Genomic DNA, 19,108 nt, shown 5'->3' on the forward strand with positions numbered 1-19,108 from the left:
TCAAAAATTGAGGGACTAGTTTGCATACAAACAGACAGACGGACAGACGGACAGACGGACAGACGGACATGGCTAAATCAACTCAGCTCTTCAACCTGATTATTTCGGTATACTTAATGGTGGGTCTATCTATTTTCCTTTAAGGACTTACAATTTTCGGTTTCGTGACGAAATTAATATACCATTTCATTTTCATGAAAGGTATAAAAACAGGTAGGTACTTTGTGTGAGGATGCAAAGTTTCTGGTTTTTTGTGGTCTGCGTGTAAAAACTATGACTACGAATCACGTATTTCAACAATATATGACGTAAACGTAACTATTTGATGAAATTTGATGAATTTTGAAGCTTCTAGCCGTAAAAAAGGGGCAAAAATGACAGTTTATATGGGGTATATAATATATATACCACCGATCTCTATGATTTTTTCAGACAACATATATGCTATATACGTAAGCATATGGTGAAATTTGAAGGGTCTAGCTGTTAAAAAGGGGCAGAAATTGCGCAAAGTTTCTTAACTGAACAATTGGTTGTATGAGATATATACTATATATACCATCGATCTCAATGATTTTTTCAGACAACAATATATGCTATACACGTAAGCATTTGGTGAAATTTGAAGCTTCTAGCTGTTAAAATGGGGAAGAAATTGCGCAAATTTTCTTATCTAAACAATCGGTTGTATGGGATATATACTATATATACCACCGGTATCTATGATTTTCTCAGACAACAATATATGCTATACACGTAAGCATTTAGTGAAATTTGAACATATCTAAACGATTTTTAAGATAAATATAAAATAAAAAATAGGTAGGTAATCTGTGTGAGGATGCAAAGCTTCACGTTTTTTGTGGTCTGCATGTAAAAACTATGACTACGAATCACGTATTTCAAAAATATATGACGTAAACGTAACTATTTGATGAAATTTGATGAATTTTGAAGCTTCTAGCCGTAAAAAAGGGGCAAAATGACAGTTTATATGAAGTATATAATATATATACCACCGATCTCTATGATTTTTTCAGACAACAATATATGCTATATATGTAAGCATATGGTGAAATTTGAAGCGTCTAGCTGTTAAAAAGGGGCAGAAATTGCGCAAAGTTTCTTAACTGAAAAATCGGTTGTATGAGATATATACTATATATACCATCGATCTCAATGATTTTTTCAGACAACAATATAATCTATACACGTAAGCATTTGGTGAAAGTTGAAGCTTCTAGCTGTTAAAACGGGGAAGAAATTGCGCAAAATTTCTTATCTGAACAATCGGTTGTATGGGATATATACTATATATACCACCGGTATCTATGATTTTCTCAGACAACAATATATGCTATACACGTAAGCATTTAGTGAAATTTGAACATATCTAAACGATTTTTAAGATAAATATAAAATAAAAAATAGGTAGGTAATCTGTGTGAGGATGCAAAGCTTCACGTTTTTTGTGGTCTGCATGTAAAAACTATGACTACGAATCACGTATTTCAAAAATATATGACGTAAACGTAACTATTTGACGAAATTTTATGAATTTTGAAGCTTCTAGCCGTAAAAAAGGGGCAAAAATGACAGTTTGTATGAAGTGTATAATATATATAACACCGATCTCTATAATTTTTTCAGACAACAATATATGCTATATCCGTAAGCATTTTGTAAAATTTGAAGCTTCTAGCTGTTAAAACGGGGCAGAAATTGCGCAAAGTTTCTTATCTGAACAATCAGTTGTATGAGATATATACTATATATACCACCGATCTCTATGATTTTTTCAGACAACAATATATGCTATATACCTAAGCATTTGGTGAAATTTGAAGCTTCTAGCTGGTAAAATGGGGTAGAAATTGCGAAAAGTTTCTTATCTGAACAATCGGTTGTATGAGATATATACTATATATACAACCGATCTCTATGAGTTTTTCAGACAACAATATATGCTATATACGTAAGCAATCGGTGAAATTTGAAGCTTATAGCTGTTAAAATGGGGTAGAAATTGCGAAAAGTTTCTTATCTGAACAATCGGTTGTATGAGATATATACTATATATACAACCGATCTCTATGATTTTTTCAGACAACAATACATGCTATATACGTAAGCAATCGGTGAACTTTGAAGCTTATAGCTGTTAAAATGGGGTAGAAATTGCGAAAAGTTTCTTATCTGAACAATCGGTTGTATGAGATATATACTATATATACAACCGATCTCTATGATTTTTTCAGACAACAATGTATGCTATATACGTAAGTATTCGGTGAAATTTGAAGCTTCTAGCTGTTAAAATGGGGCTAAAATTTGCCAAAAAAATATATATATATACTATATATATATACTATATATACCACCATATATATACTATATATACCACCGATCTTTATGATTTTTTCAGACAACAATATATGCTATATACCTAAGCATTCGTTGAAATTTGAAGCCTCTAGCTCTTAAAATGGGGCAGTAATTACGAAAAATTCCTTATCTGAACAATCGGTTGTGGGGGATATATACTATATATACGACCGATCTCATCAATTTTTTCAGGCAACAATATGTGCAATATGCGAAAGTATATGGTGAAGTTTGAAGCTTCAATCTGTTAAATTGGGTAAGATATTACAAAAATCCTCTTTTTCTGAAAAATCGGTTGTATTGAGGATATATGCTATATTGGTCCGATCCGGTCGGTTCCGACAAATGTCTAATCGGACACCCAAATACACCCGCTCACCAAATTTTATCAAGATATCTCAAAAATTGAGGGACTAGTTTGCATACAAACAGACAGACGGACAGACGGACATGGCTAAATCAAATCAGCTCTTCAACCTGATTATTTCGGTATACTTAATGGTGGGTCTATCTATTTTCCTTTAAGGACTTACAATTTTCGGTTTCGTGACGAAATTAATATACCATTTCATTTTCATGAAAGGTATAAAAATAGGTAGGTAATCTGTGTGAGGATGCAATGCTTCACGTTTTTTGTGGTCTGCATGTAAAAACTATGGCTACGAATCACGTATTTCAAAAATATATGACGTAAACGTAACTATTTGATGAAATTTGATGAATCTTGAAGCTTCTAGCCGAAAAAAAAGGGGTCAATATGACAGTTTATATGAAGTATATAATATATATACCACCGATCTCTATGATTTTTTCAGACAACAATATATGCTATATACGAAAGCATTTTGTGAAATTTGAAGCTTCTAACTGTTAAAACGGGGCAGAAATTGCGCAAAGTTTCTTATCTGAACAATCGGTTGTATGAGATATATACTATGTATACCACCGATCCCAATGATTTTTTCAGACATCAATATATGCTATACACGTAAGCAGTTGGTGAAATTTGAAGCTTCTAGCTGTTAAAATGGGGTAGAAATTGCGAAAAGTTTCTTATCTGAACAATCGGTTGTATGAGATATATACTATATATACAACCGATCTCTATTATTTTTTCAGACAACAATATATGCTATATACGTAAGCAATTGGTGAAATTTGAAGCTTATAGCTGTTAAAATGGGGTAGAAATTGCGAAAAGTTTCTTATCTGAACAATCGGTTGTATGAGATATATACTATATATACAACCGATCTCTATGATTTTTTCAGACAACAATATATGCTATATAAGTAAATATTCGGTGAAATTTGAAGCTTCTAGCTGTTAAAATAGGGCTAAAATTTGCGAAAATATATATATATATACTATATATATACTATATATACCACCATATATATACTATATATACCACCGATCTTTATGATTTATTCAGACAACAATATATGCTATATACGTAAGCATTCGCTGAAATTTGAAGCCTCTAGCTCTTAAAATAGGGCAGTAATTACGAAAAGTTCCTTATCTGAACAATCGGTTGTGGGGGATATATACTATATATACGACCGATCTCATAAATTTTTTCAGGCAACAATATGTGCAATATACGAAAGTATATGGTGAAGTTTGAAGCTTCAATCTGTTAAATTGGGTAAGATATTACAAAAATCCTCTTTTTCTGAAAAATCGGTTGTATGGAGGATATATGTAGTATATATAGTGGTATATATAGTGGTCCGATCCGGTCGGTTCCGACAAATGTCTAATCGGACACCCAAATACACCTGCTCACCAAATTTTATCAAGATATCTCAAAAATTGAGGGACTAGTTTGCATACAAACAGACAGACGGACAGACGGACAGACGGACATGGCTAAATCAACTCAGCTCTTCAACCTGATTATTTCGGTATACTTAATGGTGGGTCTATCTATTTTCCTTTAAGGACTTACAATTTTCGGTTTCGTGACGAAATTAATATACCATTTCATTTTCATGAAAGGTATAAAAATAAAGGTGTGTATTCAAAGTCGAAATATAGTTACGTTGCTTCAAATTTGGTTACAACTTTTTTTGACATATTGTCCATAGCAAATTATTTTAAAAAGCCTACCTACATAGCATTGATTGTGAATATGACCATAGCTTTTTGGGTATTTTAATGTAGAGAAGGATTTTTATTAGTCCTTTTAAATTGATTTACAGCTTATAGATGTTAAAAATTTCAATTATAATGTGTATTTCTAAGAGCTTGACCTTAACGGATCAGTTAATGTATAATTTTGGTGCGGTCTTGCTAACAAAGTTTGTGGTATCCTTCCGTGTGTTAGAGCTCACATTGCAATGCATTTTCAGGCGGCTTTTTGGCCGAAGTGTCAGCCGATATCAAAACTATAAAATAAAAGATTTATTTTTATATGTGTGTATCTTTTTTCATAGTAGGGCAATAGGATCACTTAACACACGTTCTCAGATTTTTTAGCGCAAAGAAATAATTATCACAGCATTTTAAGACGGAGCCAGACATTGCTAAATTGACAAATAAACGATTGAAAAAGCAGGCTTGAACCGTGATAAAAAATAAATAAAAACAAGTAAGGAAGGCTAAGTTCGGGTGTAACCGAACATTACATACTCAGTTGAGAGCTGTGGAGACAAAGTAAGGGAAAATCACCATGTTGTAAAAAGAACCTAGGGTAACCCTGGAATGTGTTTGTATGACATGTGTATCAAATGGAAGGTATTAGAGAGTATTTTAAGAGGAAGTGGGCCATAGTTCTATAGATGGACGCCATTTAGGGATATCGCCATAAAGGTGGACCTGGAATGTGTTTGTATGACATGTGTATCAAATGGAAGGTATTAAAGAGTATTTTAAGAGGAAGTGGGCCATAGTTCTATAGATGGACGCCATTTAGGGATATCGCCATAAAGGTGGACCTGGAATGTGTTTGTATGACATGTGTATCAAATGGAAGGTATTAAAGAGTATTTTAAGAGGAAGTGGGCCATAGTTCTATAGATGGACGCCATTTAGGGATATCGCCATAAAGGTGGACCAGGCCTGACTCTAGAACTTGTTTGTACGATATGGGTATCAAATGAAATGTGTTAATGATAATTTTAATAGGGAGTGGGCCTAAGTTCTATAGGTGGACGCCTTTTCGAGATATCGCCATAAACGTGGACCAGGGGTGACTCTAGAATTTGTTTGTACGATATGGGTATCAAATGAAAGGTGTTAATGAGTATCTTAAAAGGGCGTGGACCTTAGTTCTATAGGTGGACGCCTTTTCGAAATATTGCCATAAAGGTGGACCAGGGGTGACTCTAGAATTTGTTTGTACGATATGGGTATCAAATGAAAGGTGTTAATGAGTATTTTAAAAGGGCGTGGACCTTAGTTTTATAGGTGGACGCCTTTTCGAAATATCGCCATAAAGGTGGGCCAGGGGTGACTCTAGAATTTTTTCGTACGATATGGGTATCAAATGAAAGGTGTTAATGAGTATTTTAAAAAGGAGTGGGCCTTAGTTCTATATGTGGACGCCTTTTCGAGATATCGCCATAAACGTGGACCACGGGTGACTCTAGAATGCGTTTGTACGATATGGGTATCAAATTAAAGGTATTAATGGGGGTTTTAAAAGGGAGTGCCCCTTAGTTGTATATGTGAAGGCGTTTTCGATACCAAAATGTGGACCAGTGTGATCCAGAACATCATCTGTCGGGTACCGCTAATTTATTTATATATGTAATACCACGTACAGTATTCCTTCCAAGATTCCAAGGGCTTTTGATTTCGCCCTGCAAAACTTTTTCATTTTATTCTACTTAATATGGTAGGTGTCACACCCATTTTACCAAGTTTTTTCTATAGTTATATTTTACGTCAATAGACCAATACAATTACCATGTTTCGTTCCTTTTTTCGTATTTGGTATATAATTATGGCATTTTTTTTCATTTTTCGTAATTTTCGATATCGAAAATGTGGGCGTGGTCATAGTCGGATTTCGGCCATTTTTTACACCAATACAAAGTGAGTTCAGATAAGTACGTGAACTGAGTTTAGTAAAGATATATCGATTTTTGCTCAAGTTATCGTCTTAAAGGCCGAGCGGAAGGACAGACGGTCGACTGTGTATAAAAACTGGGCGTGGCTTCAACCGATTTCGCCCTTTTTCACAGAAAACAGTTATCGCCCTAGGAGCTAAGCCTCTACCAAATTTCACAATGATTGGTTAATTTTTGTTCGACTTATGGCATTAAAAGCATCCTAGACAAATTAAATGAAAAAGGGCGGAGTCACGCCCATTTTGAAATTTTCTTTTATTTTTGTATTTTGTTGCACCATATCATTACTGGAGTTGAATTTTGGCATAATTTACTTATATGCTGTAAAGATATTAACTTTTCTTTTAAAATTTGAATTAAACAAATTTTTTTTTTAAAAAGTGGGCGTGGTTTTATTAAGCAGACATAAAGTAATAAGAGTAACGTTCCTGGCAAACTTCATCATGATATCTTCAACGACTCCCAAATTACAGCTTGCAAAACTTCTAAATTACCTTCATTTAAAAGTGGGCGGTGCCACGCCCATTGTCCAAAATTTTACTAGTTTTCTATTCTGCGTCATAAGCTCAACTCACCTACCAAGTTTCATCGCTTAATGCGTATTTGGTAATGAATTATCGCACTTTTTCGATTTTTCGAAATCTTCGATATCGAAAAAGTGGGCGTGGTTATTGTCCGATATCGTTCATTTTAAACAGCGATCTGAGATGAGTGCCCAGGAACCTACATACCAAATTTCATCAAGATACCTCAAAATTTACTCAAGTTATCGTGTTAACGGACAGACGGACGGACGGACATGGCTCAATCGAATTTTTTTTCGATACTGATGATTTTGATATATGGAAGTCTATATCTATCTCGATTCCTTTATACCTGTACAACCAACCGTTATGCAATCAAAGTTAATATACTCTGTGAGCTCTGCTCAACTGAGTATAACAAATACATACTTGGTGTGATTTATTTCAGGTTTTGGATTACGATGAGCTTCTCTTCAAGTTTGCATGTGGCCCCTTTTTAGTTTTTCCTACAAATATACGAGACCGGGCTTTAATTTTTTATGCCGACTCCGAACGGCATATGGAAGGCAGATGAATTTTCACTGAGAAGGTTTTTAATGGCAGAAACTTTTCGGAGTGTTTACCAAACCACTGTCGAGGGGCGACCCCGCTTAGAAATGATTTTTTGTAATTGAATGCATTTTTTCTTAAATGTTGATGTTGCTTTTGCGCGGGTCTTGAACCCAGCACCCTCGGTGTGGTAGGCTGAGTACGCTACCACTACACCACGGCGCCGCCAGAGGCTTGAACCAGCAAAAGCAATAAATTGAGCTTAAATTCCGGTTAAATAATTATAAGATGAAAATAACAAGTGTTCACTTTGTTTTGGGAAAACCCTCACTTTCTATTGATATTGATGAGAAAGTTTATGTTTCATGAAAAATTTACGCTTATTGTGAACCCTAAACAACCTGTTGGAAAATATATCTTATTATTCCGTCGGGTCGTGTATTGAAAGCTCTTATACAGGTTTTGAAACATTATAAATGTGTCCATTAGGCTAATTCACGACTATTTTTATTAGTTATCTTAGCTGAAAAATACTAAAAGTTTATCCACATTTAAGCAACCCTCCACATTGTTCATAAAGTACGACCCCTCGACTTTCAAAAAATGTCTGCTGCATTAACCGAATTTGGGACCGGAGGAAGATAGGTTCCATCAACTACTAACGGCTGCTCAAAGAACTATAGGTTGATTTAATTTTACATATTTTTTTATCTTTCTAGTCAGAGCGTGCCACAATTCCCAAAATAATGGAGATTTCCTGGCGTGAATGTATTACTGCTGCCAAATAGTAACACATTAACGCGATGTAAGAAAATGTAAAAAAATTGTTTGTGACATTTTAAAAATATTGGTCCTTCTTTTGTTTTTTCAAAATGAATTTTTGTCCAGAAAAAATATGTGGTGCGCAACCGTGATCATGACCAAGGCTGCCAAATTTCAGCGAAAAGTACGCAATTCTTTCTTCAAATACCAGAATGGTACACTTTTTCTGCTGATTTTACCTACAGCGAAACAAATGGAAATTGGAAATGAATATATAGCTAAACTATTCATTTCATAAAATATTTCAACCGAAGTATTATAAATTGCAGATCTTGGGAGGGGGAGAATAGGACGATCTTATAGATTATACATACATAAAAGCTAAAAATTTTAAAGTTTTATATCTAATTAAAAGCAACTTTTATAATTTTCATAAGTTCCAGATCAGAGCGATCACCCGCCGCCCCCCCCTGGATCCGCAACTGCTTTAAAAATCGGTGAATAGAGGTGTGAAAACTAATGAAAAAATAAGTATAGTTTATTATTTATAGAGTTTTATTTAAATATTGCATTAATTATAATATTAATTTGTTGTCTTCAAGACCACCTTTATTATTTTTGTAAAATGTAAATTTTACAAGTTATATTATATTAAATAATTATACATAGAAAACGAGTAAATTAGAAAAAACAAAGTTCATAGACCGTATAGCCGACTATTTCAAAACCCACGACGGTTTATCATCAGCGATCCACACATTGAAGGCTTGACGTTTTAACGCATCAGGCCACAATGCACTTTGCAAGTTTCTGTTTATAACTCGTTTTCTATTCTTTGTTGTTTATATTCTTTACCACCGTCAATTGAGTGCGCCAATCAGGTGCTATTATCTCTTTAGACGAGGATTTTTGTTGCAGCCCATATGATTTTTCCTTCAAGCTCTTACTTTGTTAGGATTCCAGGGTGCTTTTTCCGTAGACTGAAAGTATGTAATTGTTTAGGCCCAATGCCTAACTTTCACTTGATTGACGGTGCCGCTCCCTAATGTTTTAATAATATTTCCAGCCACCCATACTCACGCCGCCCTGGTGTGCATGCATGCACATGCAAGCGTTTCATATACATGCATGTGTGGGTGTGCAGGTTGTCAGCACCCATGCACGTTGTTGTATGGCGTTTCCCCTCCTTAATACCAGAGGACTTTTTCGCGGCTTAGCGGTTGTCATCAACGGGATACGCGGCCTCTTTTTCGATTGACCGCCAAGCAGTTCACGTCGCCGAGGATCATCACCGCCATCATTTGTGCGTAAAGGTAAATTTACATCATAACCACTGTACATTTTCTTTTCACTTGAATTAAATCATATATTATAACGAGGAAAATCCTCCTGTGTTCTTATTTATTTCTTTTTGAATGAACCATGCATTCCGAGATCGACCCGTTTGCGCCTATCCACTGCCGGTTTCAGACGCACCCAGGCCGAATATTGGTCCTCCTCACCAAGAACTCAAAGCACCTTTATTTATGTATATACAGTCCACAACACAGCACATTTGCCTACTACCAAATTTTGCAAAGAATTGCCACAAATGATTTGCCACAGCAGACAAAAAAAATAACACCGATTTTCAGTGCGAGCGTATAATACACGATACTAGCAGCCACCGGAAACACAGCAGAATTTGCCAAAGGTTTGCCACAGCCCATTGCAACAATCAATTTTTCCACAAAAAACGACATAAGAAGTAAGTTTATATTTCTTTCCACTTTTTTTCGAGTGCTAGTTATTTAAAAATAAAGAAAAACACGTATTGTGCGCGAAGAATTGAGTTCAAAAAAAAAAAGTGTACACAGTGAAGTTTATTTTTGTGAGCGCCAATTGTTTAATTCCTTGGTTCAAAATTTAAATCACTGGTTTTTCATTTATTTCGGTCCTTGTGATTATCTGGTCTATCCCCCCCACCAGTGGTAAGGTTTTCCAGACACAACACAAAGAAGAGGATAACATAACCTCACTTTCAAACAACCTCACGATATTTAACCATTTTTGTTGTTGTTGATTTGTAAATCACAGACACAAAATCAAGTACAATTTAATTAAGCAGGCACTTACGTCACTTAAAACACTTTTTTACACTTTTTCCGCTTATTTTCAATTCCGAAAAACTTTTCTTTTTTTTTTACAATTCAACCATTAAACTGTGTAGGTGGCGAGTGGTCCCCCTTTTTCTGTTATTACTGCCGAGGCAAAAGTTTACAAGACAAACCCTTTGTTGTTGTACTGCTGTGACCAAAAGTTTGAAAAAATAAACCTTCGTTTTGTCGCTACCGAGATAAAAATCTATAACACAAGCCCTTTTCGTTGTCGCTACTCTGACAAAGTCTGCAATAAACAAAATAAATAATAAACTTCGAAGTTCAATAGTTTTTATTTAGGGCTGGGCAGGCATTTTAACTCTGAAGAGTTCTATTTTTCTAATCGGAAATTTTCTCGTTCATAAACGTAAATAAAACAATGGAAACATACATCCGTTTAGCAGAATCAATCGCAGAGTTTGATAAAGATTACAGCCTTATTCCGGAAAGCGACCAAAGCAAACACACCCTTGCAATATAGCAGGAAGAGTTGCGGTCCTTGTGGAAGAAGGTGAAGTCTGCGTTTGATTCGCTATTGGGATCTGATGAGGTGTCAGCGGATGACGTTATGGCGGTCAGAAAGAAGCAAAAGGCAGCATACGCAATCTACGTGCGATGTTCAGCGTCTATATCTGCTGAGGCAGAAAAATACAAGAAGGATGAAAAGAACGTCAACCCTGAGCAAGAACCTCATGGGCCTAAAATTCGCCTCCCTGCATGCGACATGGAAGTCTTTAAAGGGTATTATCTGTCGTGGCCAACTTTTCGCGACCTGTTCACGGCAATTTATATAAACAACTCTAGCTTGAAAGGGGTGGAAAAGTTATTCCATCTCAACAACAAAACGCAGGGCGAAGCAAAAGACATCGTAAAAAAATGCCCTCTCACAAATGAAGGCTTCGAGATGGCCTGGAAAAACTTGTGTGAAAGATACGAGAACAAACGTATCTTAGTTAACACACAACTACAAATTTTATTTAACTTAAAAAAGGTAGAAAGTGAGTGCGGTAGTTCGATAAAAAAGCTACAAAATGATATAAATAATTGTATTTCGTCCCTCAAATGCCACAAAATTGACACTTCCAATTGGGACGATATCCTGACCTATCTCTGTTCAACCAAGTTACCAGAGAGCACGTTGGCTCTATGGGAGCAAAGTATAAACCATAAAATGGACATATCCAAGTGGGAGGATATGGATAAATTCCTGTCTAATCGGTTTCAGACACTTGAAACAGTGTCTGGTTTTACAGGGCATGCCACTTCGAAAGTGCAAAAACCAAACGCGTCACGACAATCGCCAGAAACCCATCCGAAAAGACTTGGTGCTTTTCAAACAAAAGTATCTAAGCAAACAACAAAATCAATCTGTAAAATGTGCAAGTCCCATGAGCACAGATTACGCAACTGTTCACGCTTCTGCGAGTTAGCCCCAGTAGAAAGGATTAAATTTATAAAATCCCCAAGTGGCTGCCTGAATTGTTTATCCCCAGGACATACCGTGACGAAGTGCACCAGTTCCTACAACTGTTCCAAATGCCACTCTCGTCACCACACGCTCCTGCATGCGGATACATCTCAGCACACGGCTGTACGCAATCCTTTCAAAGATGCAGATAATATCCCAACAACATCAGCACAGGCGTGCTATTAGGAACTGCTTGCGTACACATTCACCATAATGGTACCGACTTCTCCGCGCGGGCATTAATTGATTCAGGGTCTGAATGTTCTTTCATGACAGAAAGACTGAAACGCAGAATCAAATTTCCGGCGAGGAAAATGCATGCCTAAGTGTCGGGCATCACCAATGCAGTATCTGCTCAAGTTAGAGAGGCACCCACCATCGAATTACGTTCACCAGTGGATCCATGCTTCAGCTTGACTACTGCAGTTCTGATTCTGTATGGCAGACAAGAGGTTCTACGTCAACGAAGATGTAGACCTCATACATGGTGGAGACATATATCCCCAAATAATAATGAGCGGTCTGAAAAAGAATGTACTTAATACACTTCTGGCCCAAGAGACAGTGTTCGGTTGGGTACTAACCGGTCGAATTGAAGCACCGAGTCCAACGAAGAGCATCGTGTCATTTTACAACGAGGTTGCATTGGACAACCAATTAAAAGCTTTGTGGGAGATAGAAAATGTTCCCAAAAATAGAATGCTTAATGAAAAAGAAATGTATTGTGAACAATTATTTAAGGACACAACAAAACGTGATGAAAGGGGAGATATACAGTTTCGCTACCATTCAGGCAGGATTACCCTGAGAATATTGAATTAGGAACGTCCCTAAAGCGCGCATGTTCACAATACTTCAGAAATGAGGGGCGATTACTGAAAAACCAAGAGTTAGGGAAAGAGTATGTTCGGGTGTTGTCAGAATACGAAATGCTTGGATATATGAGAAAAATCAAGAATAATATACCATCCGACGATTCGGATAATTATTTCCTGCTTCACCGCGCCGTTGTAAAGGCGGAAAGTACCACTATCAAGGTGCGCGTCGTTTTCAACGCGTCAAGTCCGACGGCAAATGACATTAGTCTAAACGACATACTCCACCCAGGTCCAGTACTCCAAGCAGACTTGCCCATTTTAATTCTACGTTGGGGACTGTACCACTTTGTCTTTAATAGTGACATAGAAAGGATGTATAGGCAAATTTGGGTGACCGATAATCACGCCAAATTTAAAAGAATTGTCCATCGAACATCCCCCAACGAACCCATCAGTCTTTACGAACTAAAGACTGTCACTTTTGGTGTAAACTGCGCCCCCTACCTCGCGATACGGTCACTTCTACAATTGGCTGATGATGTAGAAAATACCCACCCAATAGCATTGGGTATATTACGAGAAAGTATGTACGTCGACGACGTTTTATCTGGAGGACATACAGTAGCGTCAACTATCAGAGCAAGAAACGAGATTTGCGAAGCATTACACTCAGCTGGCTTTCCATTGCGCAAGTGGACATCAAATTGTGAGGAAATCCTTCAGGACATCCCCAAAACGGATCTGCTCAGCGAGGACTTCCTAGCGTTTGAAGAGGCTAGCTCGGTGAAGGCACTCGGAAAACGATGGAACGCGCACTCAGACATGTCTTACTTTACAGCAGGAGCTTTAGAGAATGGCGATAACATCACCAAACGCGCAATCCTATCCGCTATAGCCAAACTTTTCGACCCTTTAGGCTGGCTTGCACCAATGGTCATAGTAGCAAAAATACTAATGCAGAATATCTGGTTAGAGGGCACCGGGTGGGACGAACCTGTCTCCCCAACAACCTTAGAACGGTGGGAAAATTTCACCCAACACTATAGCGAAATAGATAACATTAGAATACCGTGGTGGGTAAATTTTTCACCGGAAGACGACATAGAAATCCACGGCTTCTGTGACGCTTCCGAGAAAGCATATGCGGCAGCGGTATACATGCGCGTGAAAAGAGACGATCAGGTTTTCACACACTTACTTTTAGCAAAAACCAGAGTAGCTCCAGTGAAAACCATCTCGCTACCACGTTTAGAACTCTGCGGCGCCGTGCTGCTTGCAGAAATCATGGAATCAATATTCCGAAACATTCATTTGGGACCAGCAAAAGTTCACCTCTGGACGGATTCAACCATCGTACTCGCATGGATAAGAAAGCCGCCCTATTCCTGGTCAACCTTCGTCGCACACCCAATCACTAAGATCATCGATATGGTCGGTAGCAAGGACTGGCTTCACGTGGACTCGGAATCTAATCCAGCGGATCTAGGAAGCAGAGGACTACTTGCATCAGAGTTGGTCAACAGTTCGTTGTGGTGACAGGAACCTTCTTGGCTGCAAGAAGACAATTCCCACTGGCCAGCACAAGACACCGATTACAACACGTCCGTTGAGGAAAAGAGGGCACAATCATATGCCACGACAGGGGTAGAGTATATAGATATTCTCGACCGATTTTCAAATTTGCCTAGGGCCTTGAAAGTCCTATCATATGTTAGGAGATTCTATAAAAGAACGCATCCTAAAACTAAATCAGTGTTCCAAGAAAAGTCGTGCATAATCAAGCATTAATACGAGTCTGCCAGAAACAATTTTACGGTACATAATATTTAAAATTAAAAAATAGTGAACCTATTGATCGGAAGAGTGAAATCCTGTCACTCAACTCATACATCGACAAAGATGATATTATCAGAACAAGAGGGCGTCTAGGGGCTTTAAAAGACATGTCATACAACGAGCGGCATCCGATCATCTTGCCTTACAATTGCAGGCTGTCTCGCCTTGCAGTCATGATGATTCATCATGATTTCCTTCATGGCGAGAACCAGCTCATGATCCGCCTTATTCGAACCCAGTATTGGACTCCGAATATCAGAGCCATCATCCACAATTGCAAAACTTGCATTATTCACAGGAAGCAGGCGCAGTCCCAACTTATGGGTACCCTTCCCTGCGAACGTACTACTTTTTTTATGTAAATACGTTTATATCATCTATGAAAGCTCAAACCACATATAAAACGTTTTCCACTATGGAGGGGTTGGTTGGAGCTTTCACCGGCGATATTTTAGACTACAAATTATACTACCAATGAGCTCCTGTTGATGAAGTTGGTTGAGAAACCACATTTTTGATTTCATGAATTCTGTGCAGACGTTGCGGCAATATTGCCCGGCAATTGCCCTGAACTTGTGTATACCAACGTAGTTATTTGCTGGTGGCATTGGTTAGGACTGTGGCATGTGTGGTGAAACATTTGCACTGCCTGACTAACCAGCAGCACCGCACAATAATTGTGGATCCGGTGTACCTTGATAGCCCAGGCCAGGCATTGAACCTGACATACTACCAGATAGCATACCACCCCAATATATATTCCAGCTACAGTTCCACCCTGGCATTCCTAGCCGATCGTCACGCATTAATGAATGATATAGATTGATTGCGTCCACTAAATTACTAGAGTTGTGTTCAATAGCTTTGGCAGTTACAGTATTGGTATTTATTCATATTTTAGAGGCGTAACGAACTTACAGAATTATAAGCATCAGCAACAAGTATGAGAGATTTCACCGATATTATTTGATGCACATATATGTTAGTATAGATGAAGGCAACGCCACTGAGATCATCATCTTGTAGTTGCCATAGATAGATACTCTGACCAAGCGCTGTGACTAAAAGGCCGAGTACATCGGAAATTGCAGAGACAGGACCTTTTTGCTCTTTTTAAGTAGTTCTTTTAATTTGAATTTTGTTAATGGTTTGCCTGGTTTTGGCACTACTTCTATGATATCGTACAAGTGTATATTGCCACGTGATGTTATATCTTCGCTATAATTAAAATTTGTACCAATGCAAAGATGTTCCTTGAGTCCAGAACGTGTACCTTCATACGAGAGTTTAACGATTTGGAAAGCGGTTACATGTTCCCACTCTTCAAATTGTATTGAAGCATCTGGCACTATTTCCCATGTTTCCGGGCTCACAAGCATGATAGAAAATTTCGAAGTATTGGGATAAATAAAACGTACACTCTTATTTTCCTTAGTCAGTTCTTTATCCTCACCATTGAAACAATAATATTTGTTACTAACTTCTTCCAATCGCGCTATCAAATAGTATACAAGATTCTCGCGATGGTAAACGATTTGACGTGGCGTACAACGGAGTGGCACCTTGCCTACGGGCCATATTGAATCATATGTTAGATAAGTGGGCAAAACGGAGATTTTCAATTCGGCTGTATGATCGAAATACAAAAATCCATTAGGGCAATTAACATTATTGAAGGGGGCATATCTACGCACAATGCAGTGTCCGTAGAATTTATGAATGCGCAGTTCACCTTTGGGGGTGAGAAAGAGAAAATGTGAATTAACGCCACAAACCATTAAGCCATTGTGGCCACTTATCTTAGCAAAATAGCGCAGGTTTGAAACATAACGTTCGTTTAAATTGTAAGATTACAACTCATTTTCCAAATCATCGACTTCCATTTTCGTTGGTAACACATCTAGCATATTGAGCGTATCCCGTTTGCGAAAACGTAATTTCAAATGTCCTTTTGGATAGGGAAATACTTGTCGAATAAATAATTCTAAGCGCGTGCGTATTAAGAGTAAAGGACGCATGCTTGAGTACCCAATCCCACCATGGTGATTTCCAAAGCCAATGGTGAATCCGCATGTTGTGGCATACAATTTAAAAGAATACCAGCTTTGCTATTCTCCTGATTGTTAAATGGCACTGGCACAAACTCCATTGAATCACTTAACACCATACCGCCATTACCAACATCATTCACCAAATACATAAGTTTCATATCGGGCATTGAATAAATTTCTAAAGTGCCCCATTCACGCGCGGTTATCAGCCAATAATTGTGTTTGACTTGCGGCAACAAACGCCGCCACCAATCCGTGTTACGCAGTCTTGATTGTTTTGCCAAATCAGCCAAACTATTCATTTTGAATGCATTGCCTGCATCGCCGTACAGCAAATCTTCATCTTCAATTTTCATATGCGGTTCCGCTTTCATATAACCCAAACCAGCATATAACGTATTACCGCCGCTACCTGTCAAATTGAGTACATCATCAGATTTCGCCGTAAATAGATCCGACAAGTCTTTATAAGCTGAAAAAGCAATCACTGGCGGTACGCTGCTTATGGTATTCTTATTAATAGCAAGACGTGGTGTACTTCTAGTATCACCCAATGCCAATGTTATAACTTGCCCATTTAGCACACGCAAGCAAACATATGGATCGGCAATAGATACCTGTACTACAGGAGAACTTATATCAATAGGTACATTTTGTATGAGGCGTGTACCTTGCAACAGGCGTACATTGCGCGTTGTCGCCTGTATTATAAAACGATTTTGTCCTAGAATACCCACAAAAATAGTTGGTTGATTGCAACTAAAGCCAGTATGCTCGACTTCGTTGATCTCATCGCCAGTTTGCTATACCAAAGATGTTGTACGTTGTGAGAGTATCATAAAATCGTGATGATCATGACGTGCCGACTTCTTACTTGCATCATCATATACAGTCCATACATCCAAACATCCATCGAGCTCGAAGCTGGTAATCACTTGTGGTGTAATGCAATTGACAAAACGCAGAGAGCGCCATTCTTGCTATGACCGCTAGAGGCTACAACTTCAATTTTGAGTTGACCAAGATTCTCTACATGCGGACGTAAAGTAACGCCGTCCTCTTCGAACTCAACGCATTCACCAGCGCACATAAAATTAGTGGGACCCACACTCAGCAAACTGTCACATACTTCAAAGATATACTTGCGTAATTGAACGTACGTTTTCGCACCTGTGCCGTATACATCTAACTCCTCATCCTCAATTCTCCGAGCCCTTTCATTTGTTTCCGCGTCATCCAAAGTTATAACTGTACTCTGCTCTTCTTCAGTGAAATGCAGCAATAATGAGTTACCTAAGCGTGAACCCAGAAAAAGATATGCTGCTTGGCATACACACATGCAGCTGGTGAGCACGCTAGCCGCCGCCTTATGAAAATGGAAATTGCGGACCGTACGCATAGAATCAACACATAGCGTTAGCACATAAAGTTCTCCACCTTTCAGCGATATAACTAATTTATCAATATCAATAAAAGTAAGAGTGGCTGCGTCTAATGAGATTCGCACTCCATCCTGTGGTTTAAGTGTAAAGCTGGTAAGGTGATCAGCTATTGAGAGTAACACCATATGGTGGAACACTCTGATTCAAATAAATTATGGAGTTTACAGTTGTAACCAAGCAACCACCAATTGGGAACGTTGTGGATGCCACTGGGAGCGTTGACAAAAAAAAAAAACAAAAAAAAAATCGTTGGTATTCAGCTCCACGATATAAGTTCAATGGGCTACGCCAAACTTTGCATTCGGGCAAGGAAGAAGTGCCCATTATGGCTCGGGTATAGTGCCGCTGCCCTCGCGTATTTCTAACAATAGCGAAAGCATTTGAAAAACATAAGGCATAAATTCCAATATGTCTTGTTGCAATATGCCCTGGAAAACAGGAAATAATGCCTCGTCAAAGGAGCTAACTTGCTGCTGGCTCTGTTGTGCACACGATTTTTATTGCTAGTGATAGCGTTTCAAAGATATGGTGATTAAAATGCGGCCGTGATGGATTTTTTGGGACCAAAACCTGCAAAGAAAAAAAAGAAAATCCATTAATACAAATGCATAAATGGGCATCGCTAAAAAGGTGAAAACTGACGGCAGGCCGACGCCGCAGTTGGAGCACCCCTTTTGCGATGCCGGTATATCTAAAATCAGAACGAAATCTGATACAAAACTGTCTCCTGGACTTATACAACCAACCACCTAGAAATAAAAGAAAGTTAATTAATAACATAAAATAAAAGAAATATTTATCGTTAATATTTTATATTATACTATTCAAGAATTTACTATACTTACCGCTGGTCACCATTCTCCAACCACGCGTAAAAATAAAAAGAATGAAGCAATCTACCGTTTGCTTCAATTCTGTGGAATTTACGTTATATATATAGGTATGTATCAATGTTCGCGAGTATTTTTTCGTTTTTACCTTTGCCGCTGGTATGCTTATACCAGTGCGCGGACTTCAAATAATGAAAATGTTGGTAGTGGTAGATTTTTCCAATGT

General features: G+C 37.9%; 1 protein-coding gene and 1 pseudogene across 1 annotated transcript in view; both read right to left on the reverse strand.

Annotated features, from left to right (window-relative positions):
- Positions 1-19,108, reverse strand: part of lobo (lost boys) — a 1,557,146-nt gene that overhangs the window by 1,328,912 nt on the left and 209,126 nt on the right. The window lies entirely within an intron of this gene.
- LOC137238725 (cleavage and polyadenylation specificity factor subunit 1-like) lies at positions 15,457-18,376 on the reverse strand (annotated as a pseudogene).

The sequence above is a fragment of the Eurosta solidaginis genome, chromosome 1 (assembly GCF_040869045.1).
Source record: "Eurosta solidaginis isolate ZX-2024a chromosome 1, ASM4086904v1, whole genome shotgun sequence".
Taxonomy (NCBI): Eukaryota; Metazoa; Arthropoda; class Insecta; order Diptera; family Tephritidae; genus Eurosta; species Eurosta solidaginis.